The sequence below is a fragment of the Echinops telfairi genome, unplaced genomic scaffold (genome assembly GCF_000313985.2).
Source record: "Echinops telfairi isolate 266 unplaced genomic scaffold, ASM31398v2 ScPeMD7_18;HRSCAF=68, whole genome shotgun sequence".
NCBI lineage: Eukaryota > Metazoa > Chordata > Mammalia > Afrosoricida > Tenrecidae > Echinops > Echinops telfairi.
This window is the reverse complement of record NW_022103915.1, coordinates 70,156,785-70,170,976: the sequence shown is the minus strand read 5'-3', so window position 1 is coordinate 70,170,976 and position 14,192 is coordinate 70,156,785. Positions and strand designations below refer to the sequence as shown.

Below are 14,192 nucleotides of genomic sequence, written 5' to 3'. Positions count from 1 at the left end.
CCATCAGCTTTCTTTACCACATTTGCTTATGCACCCATTTTGTCTTCAGCAATCATGTCAGGAAGGTGTTGCTCATAGGATTGTTGTGAAGAGTAAATTAGTTAAAGAATGCATCCCAAACTAAATTCACCATGAATTAGCTAATAATAGTAACAGCATTTTTGCTGATAATAAAAAAATAAATAACAAGACAATAACGCACTCCTTAGAAGAGAAGATGGTAAAGCTTTGTCTCATACATTGGACATGTTATCAGGAGAGATCAGTCCATGGAAAAGAACACCATGCTTGGTAAAGTAGAAGGTAAAGCAAAATAGAGGAAAACCATCAAGGAGATGGATTGACACAGTGACGTCTAACAATGCGTGTTCAGATGGCTCAGGAGTGTTTCATTCTGTCATGCAGATGGTTGTGTTTCATTCTGTCATGCAGATGGTTGCTATGAGTTGGAGCCTAACAATAAAATACCAGCTAGCATTTTGTTGTTGTTGTTGGAGAAAGTTGAAGTCAGTGACAAAAGGCGGAGGCTTTAATCTGAGGGAGAGGAAGAACATGCCCTACTAGTCTCTTCCTCCCCATTCGATGTGGCTACCCTTCCCATGCCCCAGAGTTCTGGGGACTACTATGTTGAAGCTGACCAGAAATATAAGCAGAAGACAAAGGTCTGACTCCTCTGAAGCCCAAACAAATCCACTTCGGGGCTAGAGAGTTCCTTCCACACCCACAGGGGTTTCCTTCCAGAAGCAGTAGAGGATACTGTAAATTGGCCCCCTGCTTTCCCTTCAAGCTTCCACTCTAAAAGAAGCCCCTACGTGACTAGTGTCTGGGATGTAGAAGTAGTCCTGATGGGAGCACAGGTTGGGAAGCAAGAGCTGACCAAGTAGGCCTTCACTTTGGCATGGCTTGACAGTCTGGAGAGCACACTCACGTATGTCAGCAGCACTGAGACGTAGTGTGGTGGTTAGGTGCTATCCGCTTAGGTCTGACTAGACTCGCTGTGCAATGGCATGAACCAGAGTCCCGTCGAACGTCTTCACGTCTGTTTTTATGTTAGAGCCCATTGTGGCAGCCATTGTGTCAATCCAGCAGGTTGAAGGTCTTCCTCTTTTTTGCAGACTCTCTACCAAGTATGACGGACTTTCCTAGGGGCTGGTTCTACCTAATAACACGTCGAAAGCATGTAACATAAAGTCTTGCCAAGCTAGATTCTAAGGAGTGTTCTGGTTGTATGGCTTCCAATACAGATTTGTTTGTTCTTCTGGCTGTCCATGGTATATTCAGGATTCTTTTCCAACACCATAAATCAAAGGCATCGATTCTCTTCTGGTCTTCCTTATGCATTATACAATGAAACACACTCCATTATCACAGATGTTCAGTACTTCATTTAGTCCTTTCAACAAGTGTGTGAGATAGGAACCATTATCATTTGACAGAAGTAGAAAGTTACGCTTTAGAGGAGAAGCAATGTGTTGAAGACCATAAAGTGAGTGGTAACTTCACAGTTCAAACCAATGTTCTGCTGGCTACAAATTTGTGCCGTGTATACTTATACATATTGCTCAATTCTTCCATCCCAAACCAATTTACCTGATTATTCCTCTCAGCATCCCTGCAGGGTGGGCAGCAGGCAGAGCCCCCCCCTTTTGCATGAGGAAAATGAGGATGACACCCCAGAGGAAAAAGTCTCATAAGCAGCTTAGCCAGAATTCTGCATCTAATTCGGTGTCCTTTCCACATCGATTCTTATTACGCAATCAGTAAGATTTTTCAGTTTGATATCCAATTAATATAAATAACAGGCACATCATAGCAAAAACATATTTTTCTAGCAACTTGGGATCTTGAGATAAAGAAAAAATCTGAACTCTAATTCCTACAAAATGTATGATAGTATGTTGTTTGTTTCATTCAGGGGGCACTGTATCACATACATGTAGGCAAATATTGAATTAGAAAGGCAAAATATGACTTCCACTAGGATGCTTAAGTAGGGAAATACAGATTCATTTTGACTAGATCTCTGTAAACACAGGGAATTTTACTAAAGTTATTTGATTACTGGGCTTCCATTTCAAAACAAAATGGTGACTGATTAGCATCACCAGCCAAATGATTCCAATACTATCTACCCCAGAAGGTCTGGAGGTGGGGGAGGGGAGAGCCCAGTTCAGTTTCCCTTTACTATTTAGATTCACTCCACTTTTCATATCTAGTTACCATTTGTGGGCCAGATTGCAGTCTAACTTTCCCAGGTGCACCTTTCACTGACTGCACCAGAGCTTCAAGCCAGGAAGAGTATGTGGATGAGGACACAGTGCAGGGAAACCACAGTGCTCTCCAGACTGGTTTATAGACATTCTCACTTCACTGCTCGCTGCCAGAACTAGTTCCATTCGAAGCAACTCCAAGTCTCCTTTAATTTTGATTTCGGCTATTTCCAACTGCTCATTTTGGCAACTCCATACCCTTTCCTGTGTTCAGACAGCCAACAAATATCTGCTGAGTGCCTCCTAGTTATCGTGCTCTGTATGAGATGCTGAGCACAGAATCTTACTCGTACGCTAGACATAACATATTTTTATTTGGAGAGATGTGCAGATAATTTTACATCAATCCATGATAATATTCTACAATAGTGTGGAATATGGGATAAACAAGGAATCAAACAGCTATTTAAAAAGTCTAAAAGTGGGTTGATTTTTAAAAAAGGAAGACCCCTTGTCTGAACAGTGCTCCCAGACACCACTCTGGGGTCTGAGTGCTCCCTTGGAGACTCCAGGGTCACCAACAAATCACGGAGATGAGTTATGGCAGTGTGTACTATTTTTTCTGGAGTTCTTCCATCCAAACTATACTTGGCTCTGCTTAGCTTGTGAGATCACATTCAGAAGTACTGGGCAGCCATCAACCTCTGGGTAAATAGCTATCATCAGGGTATGGCCAACAGATATGGGCTGTGGGCCACGTCAGTGGATTTCCTCTAGCATTAAGGCCAGCTAAGTGCTCTAGGTTCACCATGTCAAAAGAAATCACGCTCCACATGTGTTCCTTCTCTCACTTCCTATGGCAAGGTGAATTCTGTTGCATTTTAGAGCCAACGGAATAAAGGTGTTGTATTGGATTTCATCACATGGCTGAAAAGCAAACCGGATGAGACCTTTGCACAATGAAGTAAGTGTCCATATCGGAAGTTTCAGAAAAATATAGCTTTGTTATAAAAGGAGAGACCCAGTTGCTACATTTAGGTAGAAAAATATCCTTGCTCTTCTTGAGGAAGAGAGGAACACCTATGTTTTCTTATAACTCAAATGAGGTCTTGGGGTGTTTTCATCAATTTGAAAAAAGAAGAAGAGGAAGAAGAAAAAAAAGAGGAGGAGGAGGAAGAGAAGGAGATGGAGAAAAAGAAGAAGAAAACGATCTCTTTATTTAAGAACAAAATGTGAGTGAAAGGAAAGGAATCAGGTTCAGACACTTCCATTTTCTTCTATCTAGCTTAGATTTTTCATTAATTCATCATTACGGTTCATTGTAATAGGGCATGATGTGGATCAGAAGACAATATCCAAAATGTAATTGTTTACCTTGAGGTTAATTCAGATGAATGAATGGGTCTATTTTTACCCTTTCTGTGAGTGGAGAACACTTTGCTGTCAACACAGTCTCACAAATGCTGAACCACAAGGCTATGTCAACGTTAAATTAGTGATCAGCCAGCATCCTTGGAAAGGCCCTGGACCCTCCAGGTGAGATGTCTTCTCCCTGCCATTGGTGTTACTAGGGATGTACAGGTAGGGTTGTGTGAACTGCACCAGGTGACACTGTCAAAGGGGTGACACCAAAATGACTGCATAGAAAAATTTGGAGCAGTGCTTTAGCCTACATTTCATATTTTTAATAATACAATCCCTGTAGTGGAGCCCTGGTGGCGTAGTGGTTATGCATTGGGCTGCTAACTGCAAGGTCAAGGTCAGCAATTCAGAAACCAACAGCCAATCCCTGGGTAAAAGATGAGGCTTTCGACTCCAGTGAAGAGTGACAGTCTCAGAAGCTCACAGGGGCAGTTCTACCCTGTCCTACAGGCTTACTATGAATCAGAATCGACTCAATGGCAGTGAGCAGGGCTTGGAATTAATTATAACATCAAAAACATCTTTCATCAGCCCAGCTTACACGTATCAATGTATCTACCAAGCTAACACTCTGTGCTAATTTACTTTTTGTACCTTCTAAAGTGCTCCAGTCCGAGCTGTCATTATTACCCAATTATAGTGATGCTTCAGATCAAGTGGTTTTGTCTGTCTGCATTGCAAGCATGTGCCGGTGTTTTCATTGCTGTCAAGGTTTTCACACTCACTTCCTTGTCAAACTTTCTGGCCTTTCAGCTACACTGTTGTGGTAATTAGTATGTGTGAGCCTATATCACTTACGTTTTTGAGAGTGCAGTGGTAACTAGAGAAAATGGGGGGAAATGACACAAGGTTTCTGCTTAGTTTTGGAGAATGCTGTAACTAATGACAAGTCATTCAATGCAGAAAGATTTTAGAAAACAATACTGGTTTTTAGATTTATATATCCTAAGAAATAGTACATTTAAGCAGTTTACAACCACATTGATAACCTCTTATCCTATAATTAAAATTGATAATAAGCATTACTAAGAATTCTGTCTGGTCCAGGGGAGGAGGTCCACGGGCACAGGGTTGGGGGGGAACACCATGCGTGACTGCACTTTGTTACAACTCTTGTGATTCCACTGGTGCCTGCCCAGTTGGCACAGGAGAGGGAAGATGACTGTGCTGGTGGCTGCAGGGATTACCACACACGGGGGACAAGGGACAAGGAAGAACACTTTGTTTCTTCACTGGTTTCAGAAACATTTTTGACTTTCCTTTGAGCTTCTTAATTCTCCAGGGTCTCTTTATTCCAGTGAAAACAGCATGATTAATGAGAGACCCTTTGGTACTCACCCCCTGAGAACCAGGAACATAATTGGGCTTTCTTTTCCTTATCTATAAGATGGGGATAAAACCATCACCCTTGTAAGGATACTGGGAGGGGTTGAAAAATCAAATGTGTGTGAGGGTAAGAAAAGTAGAAGGATTCATGGTGGCTATCAGTGCAATGTGATTGGAGGGGTATCTTGATAGAAATAATCAATTCATGTTTTCTTTAACTAGCTCCATATTACTTTATTTGTGACACAAACATAGGATAGGAGCTTTAAAAAGTTTTTGAAAAAAAGATCCATTATCGTTTAATTCCATTTTTGCATAACTCTTTGAACTACTCTTGCAGATTACTTTATCAACAGAATAAAACATTTAAAGTATTTTAAAATCAAATCAAGAAAAAAACTCTGTAAAGCATCTTGCACTGTGTCTGGTGTATAGTGGAGTTCCATAAATGGTAGCTATTATCATTACTTCAAAGTCTTTATCCTGAAAGCAAAAATCTAGGCTTCCTGGCACAGCTGAATGGAAGACCGAAGTCTATTTTCTTTAAAAGATAATAGAGAGGCAACTTGGCTGCTGTCTTCGGTATTGTTGAAAGATAACTATAGGAATGGATTCATATACATAATTCACTTTTCTGCCCATAAGAATCATAGACTGGAAAGAAATAATTTATGTGCTGAACAGTTGCCAGGCAATGTTTCACATCGCAATGCCGGAAAAATCTGAGCTTAATTACATCATCATGAATGCTGACATGCCGTTGAATCTGGCTTCTCACAATATCTGTAAACAGAGCCACACACTCACCCGCTTATAAAACTCGGTTTTTACTCGTTCTCTTTCTTCAAAGAGATAACAAAACACAACCTTTCTATTCACTTCATGTTGACCCCCCATAATATAATTAACTTCAGTTAACCATATGTTGGTTGCCTGTGGACCAAATAATCACTATTCCGTGTAATAGTATATATTACCTATTGCATTACTTAGCTCTCAGATTAAAGTACGTAGGACTGTACTTAAGGGTGCTATCCGAAACCAGAATGGAACCCTAAACTAATTCAAAATACATATCTACCTTTAAAGATTCTACCATTAGTAACACATTTGCTATCTGTTAATCAATCTTTAAAATTATTATCATAGAACAAGTAGGTAGAAGACTAATTATCCCTTTCTTGGGCTGACCATCTTTAAAGACAAATAGAGGTAAAACAGACTTTTGCAATTTCCTAGAGGTTTAGTTTCATATTTGGGGGTGAGAAGGATTATGTTCATATGTAACGGAGACAAAAATGACAGAGTAGAAGGGAAACCTGTACCCCAGCCACACATCAGAGGCAAATCCTATAGACCTCAAGGGAAGGAAAACACAACCCTTTAGCCAAATAATCACTTTGAAGTAGATTTCAAAGTGGAGAGAAAAAACCGGGAAACAATTCATACAAGAATTTGCTCCTGGGAAGAAATTCACATTTTCCAGGCTAGCAGAGAACATGCCAACCAAACACCACTTGGCTTAGCACAACTGATAGGGGACTTCTAGTACTTATAAATAGATACAAAACCCTCAGAAAACCAACACGACCACCCCCACCCCCCCCAATGACTATGCACCTAGTTAGCAGGGAGAAAAGTCCTATAAGGACAACAAGCTAGAAAGTCACATTTTTGGCAAGACCGAATGTACAAACCATATCCTATAGAGAAATCCCTAGGTAAGCTTAGGCCAAAGCCAAAGAGACTACAATCCAAAACAACACGTGGCTTGGGTTTAGTTTGAAGGATGGGGTGAAATTGGGTCTATTCCTATTTTATCTGAAAGTGTTTTCACACCCACTGAACCAAACCAGAGCATGACAAAGCTGTGATTACTTTGCTCCCCACAGAAGGTCAAGCGTATTTAAATTAGAGACTGGTTTCCTTTATCCACTGTGAATTTTAAGGCGCTGGCCAAGATTCTGGTGTTGGAATTGGAGGAAGTGTGGCAGGGATTATAGTCTTTGACTGATATGCAGGTAATTTAAAAATTGGAGGCGAGGCAAACATGCCTATTGAAATACTTTATACACCAGTTAGAACCATTCTGTGGAGGTATCAGAAACCAAATTAACCACAATTTCCTTAAACTTCTTAGAATAGTTAATGGCCAAACTGGCTGGGAAGGCACATTCTGTGGGTAATGTATTTGTGACTGTCTGGAGAATCAGTCTTCAACCACAGATGGGAGAACCTGGGCAGCTGGAACCAGCATATACCTGCCATTCTTGGACCTGGGGCTCCAATCGTGCGGCTCTTGTCACTCAACTACCAAGAACCGTAACAGAAGCTGCTTCTGCTCTCAGTCAGTAGTGTTCTGGGGCCCTGACATTAAGGGTCCCAGCCCAGGAGTCTAGCTTCAGAAGGACCTGTTTTGGCCCTTTGCTAGCCATGTCTTCCCCAAAGCATCAGGGGCCATCCACCCATGTCACAACTTCTCTCTAGAGCATGCTCTGTGCATACAGGACTGGGCCATAGCCTGGCAGATGCCTTTTGGTTAAGTCAGAGTTGAACCTGCACAGACCTTTTACCTTGAGGGCAGACCATGGGGAGAGCACGGTCACATTAGATACCAGGTGTGTGTGGGTTGGGGTGGTGGTGGTGGTGTTTGGAAAGGGCTTGGACAATAATTCTATAATTTAAGTAATATCGCCATTTAGAATATAAGCAAAGCAAAGCAAACCAACCATCCAACACCCCTGAGCCTCAATGAGAGTAAATCTCTTGTGCAAGGTTCTAAACTCAAGGTTCTTCCAACACATCGCTACTTTTCTTTGATCCCATCTCTATCACCCACCATCCCCTGGAAGATGCTGTTGTAATACTGACTACTGTTGTCCTAGGCTGCCTTCTACTGCACACTCCGTGTCTGCTACATCCACTACATGGGAAGGTCTCTTGTTTAAAGGACCATCTTCTTCTTGGGTCTCTTCCGGCTGAATAGGAAGGGTAATCACAACGAACTGGGGAGGCTTTTATAGTGGTTCATGTCTAAGAGATGGGCGTAGGAGGGCTGAATAGTAAAAATATTGCTGGGAAAACTCATACTACTAGGTAGACAATGAGAGCTATCTACCTGCAAAACATCTTCCGTGGGGAAACGGCTCTGTTTTTCAGGAAGGTGGCTATCTAGCCATTTGGCCATTCAACATGCCATTTCTATGTTCTCTTCCTAAGTCTGTCTTGAAGTCAAAGTTGTATGTAAGTTGGAATAATGAAATAGGGTTTGTATCTAACATGTGTGGTTCTGAAAGGTCATCTTGAGCCTTTTACAGCCCATCCAATGAGCACTCCAGCACAACTGCTAACAATAATTGACTGAAAAGCTGAACGTGCCCTTAGTTCACAACCTTCTATGTGAAGAGACTAAGAAGGCTCCATCAAGGGTTCATGCGAACTTTCTAGGACTGTTCAGGAGAACAGTTAAATATTCGTCAGCCGTTGTTCAAATGTTTGCGTTACAATAGAACATAAGTACTATACGTATATGCATAAAACATTAAAGAAACACATCTAAAGACACAAAAAAAACATGCTAGTACAACCACCACAATAATGTTTTGAAACGTAGCAAAATACTGTCTGTTTCTTATTACCAACCATTGTATGTACCTCACATCTTTAACATAATAGTCTGTAGGGGTTCATAAATACAGGTTGTATATAAAGCTAATGTTTGCAGCCCAGAAATTATCTGTCTAACCAGGCTGCTAGCTCTTGATAAAAATATTCAGCCTGAGCAGATAATTTCAGCAGCTAAAAGTGACTTAAGTTGAATGGAACACTGACCATCACTACGAGTAAGCCATGTTTACTGCCATAAATGGAGTCAACTGTGACTGCTTGATAGGCAATATATCAACACAAATCTGCTTCTATTAAATGTAAGGATTCATAAGATCAACTTGCATCTAGAAGTGACTATCATTTATCAAGTGTCCTTTGCAAACATCATCACATTTAAATTAAAAAAAAAACTGTACTGGTAACAACTCATGTGTATTAAACCATCTGTTAGGCCATGGTTATTTGCCAGATAAGAAGCCTTGAAGGCATAATGGGTTACTCATTAGGCTGCCAGCTGCAAGGTCAGCAGTTCGAATCTGCCAGGCTCTGCCTTGGGAGAATGATGGAACCTTTTCCTCCCTTAAAGGGTCCAGTCGCAGAGCCCGAGGAGCAGCTCTGCTTTGCTCTAGAGGGTCGATCTGAGTCAGAACTGACTAGATGGCAATGGGCCTGTTTTGGTTCAGTTTATACGCCAGATGCTATATTAACAGCTTTATATGTGCATATATGTATAAATGACGGGGTGCATCCCCCCAAATGGACTTTTTTCCCAAAGCTATGCATTATTATTATTATTTTTTACAAAACAACCTTATCACCTTCAAAGTACTCTCCATAACACTTAATACATTTGTCAAGTCTGTGATTCCAAATTCTTGTAAACAGTTTTCAAACTCATGTTTGGCTGGCTGACAGCACCTCTCTCATTTTTTTCTTCACCTCTTCTGTGTCATCAAATCGCTGTCCTTTCATGTCCCTCTTCATTTGCAGAAACAAAAAGAAGTCGCATATAGCGAGGTCAGGTGAGTAAGGTGTGTGGGGCAAGAGAGGCATGCTGTTTTTTTGCCAAAAACTGGTGCACTGAGATGACTGCATGAGTAGATGTATTGTTGTGGTTGCAAAAACAGTCCCCTGTCTGCCACAAATCAGGCCTTTTTTGTCACCCATTGTTATGCTATCTTTTCAGAACCTCTAAATAGAAAGCTTAATTAACGGTCAGACCTGGTGGAACGAACTCTAAATCCACTATGAGTGGACATTTTCATCTGTTCGAGAAGTTGACGGAAATCCAGAACGAGGTTTGTCATCAATCTACATTTCACTATTTTTGAAACAAGAAAACCACTTGTACACTTGAGTTTTCCCCATAGCACTATCCTTGTAAGCTGTGCTCAACATCACAACAGTTTCTGCAGAATTTTTCCCGAGCAGGAAATAAAATTTCCAAGCTACATGCTGTTCTTTTAAATCTGCATCACAAAAACAAAGTGTGAGTGAAAATGCCTTTATGAAAAAACTCACTGTGACCAGAGAGAGCCTTTCCAGATGACATCACTGGGTGCACTGAGTTGCCCGATGCTTGCATCCTTTGAAAGCTCCACTTCACCCAGCAGAATTCTGGGGTTTTTTGGAGGGGTACCCCTACATAGATGTGTGTGTGTGTGTGTGTATTTTTCAATTCTATTTTCCCACAACCTTTTTGGATTCCCCTTGTGTTGTCTCATTTAATCTTTATTCACCTTTTGATATGGCTATTACTATTATACTTCCGCCAGAAGAGTAAACTGGGCTATAGTTAGGGTAGAGAGTGTGAAGCCATCATCTAGGCAAGAAAAGATCTCATCTCTGGGCTTGTGTTCCTAACCACTGCACAGCAGTGCCTCGCTGTACGGTAAATGACCATGCCCTGCTACTAATGAAGGAACTACAGTACCTCGATCAAGGGCACACTATTAGGAAAGAATAAAGAACATGATGGGAACTCAGCGTATCTGCACCCAAACCCTGCACCTGCTTTTGCTAGTTCGCCATTGGCCTGGCTGTTCCAGATGGCTCTATTTCTATATATGCTTCAGTCATTTGTACACAGGTTTACACTTTGTTAGAGATTATAGAGTAGCAATAAGGGGGAAATGTGAGCTATGCACGGTTGAACCCAAAAGTAAACCAGCAAGTCCTTCCCACTGCATCAGTTGAGAAGAGTTTCCCCCAATGTGGGGTTAGAGCCTGGCATAAACATTAATAATTTGGATGCTTTAAAAAATTTACAAAATATATTTTATTCTTTACACTGTTCTATATTTCCTACAATGAGCGGGTGTTTTTAAAAGTAAACGTTCCCAGGTACTATAGTTCACCGGTACTATAAGAAATACATGTTTTATGTTAAAATATTCAGCTACAAAAAGATCTTGCCTTATAAGGACTCAGTATCACAGGAACATTTGTGGAGCATGTAAATGGCCAGGTAGTGATTTCTACATCTACTTGTGAATGGGCTATTACTTGTAAAGCATCTTTACAGAAGCAAACAGCTGGTGGCTTGTGAGAGTGTAGGATGGGGGGAGTCCTGGCAGAGCAATGCTTTCAGGCAGGACCTTGCCTTCTCCTTATATAAGCTGATCTTCTTCCCACAGGTGGACCTGAAGTGGAACTATGGGCTCCTCTAGTCCTGCACTGTCCTATACAGTGGCCACTGCCTACATGTGGCCCGTGAGCAGTTGAAATGCCCTAATTCAAATTGTGATATGTTGTTAAGCATAAAATACCACAGATTTTAAGGTTTAGTATAAAAAATAAAATATCTCGTGTATAATTTTTATATTGCTAAAAAGGAAAAATCCTAAGCCATGGCTGGCAAGTTAATTCCAACGAATGCCAACCCTGTGGGCTAGAACAGAACTTCTCCATAGGCTCCAAGGCTGCCCTTATGCAGGCAGACTGCACCCTCTTTCTCCTACAGAGCAGCCGGTGAGTTTGAACCACCAACCAATCAGTCCATAATTCAGCACTTCAACACTGTGCCAACAGGGGCCAAATGAAATATATAATTTACTCAATTTCTCTTAGGCTTTCTAAAGTATAGGTACTAGAAAGTGTGACTCATATGTTTCTATTAAATATATATGCATTCATAAACACTTAAGTGTTTATAGAGAAATGCATTTACATAAATTGTATTACTTTTATATTTGGATTACAACTTTTTCTAAAATGAAGTTGTATTAAGGCTTTACTCTCTCTTTTGTGTGTGTATGTTGTGTATGTGTGTGTGGGGGGTGGAGGTGCGCCGCACAGATGAACCTACGACAAATTACATTCCACTGTAATGTTATAAAACTGGTGTCCTTTCAGATGCTATTTTTCTCATGGATACAATAGCTGATGGTTTCATATTTAGAAATGAAAAACTATTACTATTTCTACTTACTGATAAAACACACTGCCTTCTGTTATAGCGTCTGGTAGTCTCTTGATCAAGCCTGAGGATGTCTCCCAAAGAGAGGTAAACCAGGAAGTTAATTTCTGCCTACAAGCATTGCTCTGCTAGGATTCATCCTATACTCTCACAAGCCACCACGTTTGGTCCTGTAAAGGTACTTTGTAATAGCCCATTCACGAGTGGATGTTGACATCACAATGTGGCCATTTAGATGCTCCACAGTGCTTCTGTGTGAGACTGAGTCCTTATAACTTGCAACCTGTGCCAGAACTCAAGAGAGGGCCACACTGCCCCTCGTTGGAGTGCTATCCTAGCTTTAGATTCTAGGGATTCCAGCTGGTGAACTTGGGGGCAATCGCTCCACTGAGCACAGGGCCCACTCAGGCTCCACTGCGGTTTGGGAACTGGTTGGGAGTGCTGCGAACCCAAACTCAGGGCTTCTGCAAACCAACAGCAAGTGCCCAGAACCGCAACCGAAGTCCCGCTGTGGAGGGAACTTGAGACAAAGCCTCCCCAGCGCCACGCCTCCTGTTCCTCCCGGATACGCCAATGGTCTGCAGTCATAGCCCTATTCACGCAGGGAGAAGTTTCTCTCTCCCTCTCTCTTTTATACATATTGACAATCTACAAAGCCCCAGAACGAGGGAGGCACTAATCATTCTTCCCCACACAAATACTGAAATGAGCACATCTAATATTTATATTACATCGATCCAGGGACAGACTTAAGAAAGTGCCAGCCCAAGTGATTTTGCCACTAAGGCGTCCTAGACAAAAGACATACCGGAAGCACGTGCAGAGACAAAAATGGCTACGACTATGTTAAATAAGTAGAGCAAAACGTTTCTACTCTTAATATATCACCTCTTTCAGATTTTTTTGCAATAGGCATATTCATCACTTTATATCTGTGATCGCTCATTGCTAGCCACTGGTTAAATTTGATCAGCATTGGCTATAAAATGGCCATCAAGTTGATTTTGGCTCATAGCGGTCTTATAGGACAGAGGAGAATGACTCCTTTGTGTTTCTGAGGCTATAATGTTTCATGGGAGCAAACATATCTTTTATTCCTCAGGGTGGCTGGTGGTTTTGAACTGTTGAACTTTCTGTTAACCACACATATTCAGAATAAGAGAACCTGAATCCTGGTTGTGGTTGTTGTTAGGTGCCATCGAGCTGGTTCCAACCCACAGCCACCCCATGCACACCCGAACAAAACACTGCCCAAACCTGCCCGAGTTCACTGTTGCAACCACTGTGTTAACCCACCTCATTGAGGGCTTTCCTCTTGGTCCCAGCCCCTCCACTTTACAAAGCATGACTTCTCCAGGGATGGGTCTCTCCTGACAATACATGGATGTCAGATGAAGTCTTGCCATCCTCGCTTCTAAGGAGCAGCCTGGCAGGTGGGATAAGTAAGCACTGATACGGGTGACCTGTGCAATCACACCTTGGCTAAGTTTGGAGTAGTTGAAGGACTATTGCAAGATTTTATAACGTACCTATAGATCATGTTAGGCAACTAACCACAGGTCAACAGTTTGAAACCACCATTTGCTCTCAGGAAGAGAGGTGAGACTTTCTACTCCCATCGAGTTATAGTCTCAGAAACCCAGAGTGGCAGTTCTACTCCATCCTAGAGGGTCACTAAGAGTCAGCATCGACTCAATGGCAGGGAGTTTGTTTTGGGGGTTCAGAAGTAAACATCTGACCAGTGCAAGGGATGATGCAGAAGCAATGCTTATAAAGATGCTCCCCAATCTCGCACTCAAGAAATGGCCAAATCTTTATAAACATTTTTCACAGACTGAGAACATATACACCTGCCTCGCAAGCCTGTGCTGGTATGGAGGGGCATTTAATGTGCTCTAGCAGGAAAGGCTTTAGCACATGCAAAACATTACCGGCTCGTTTTTTGGCCTCAGTGTCGTGCCTCCTTGATTGCAGAAGAGAGAAAAAGAACATTAGGCATGAACAGAGGTGCTGTGATAAAATCCTTATTATTTCCATTCCTGGGAACACTGCTTGGTGTTTGGTTCCACTTGTGCCCAGTGGTAAAGGCTGGAGTCTCCCTTTGCCCATTCACCACTGCCCCAAGGCAATCTTCCCAGTGGGTAAAACTGTCCGGCTGGTCCTCCTCCCAGTCTCACAAGCCAAGTTTGTCCTGATCAGGTCCCACA

The 14,192-nt window shown here is 41.8% G+C and overlaps 1 protein-coding gene and 1 pseudogene across 3 annotated transcripts in view; both read right to left on the bottom strand.

Annotated features, from left to right (window-relative positions):
- SLC25A21 (solute carrier family 25 member 21) overlaps positions 1-14,192 on the bottom strand; it is a 459,237-nt gene that overhangs the window by 50,060 nt on the left and 394,985 nt on the right. The gene's annotated exons all lie outside the window — the stretch shown is intronic.
- On the bottom strand, positions 11,994-13,525 carry LOC105979976 (annotated as a pseudogene).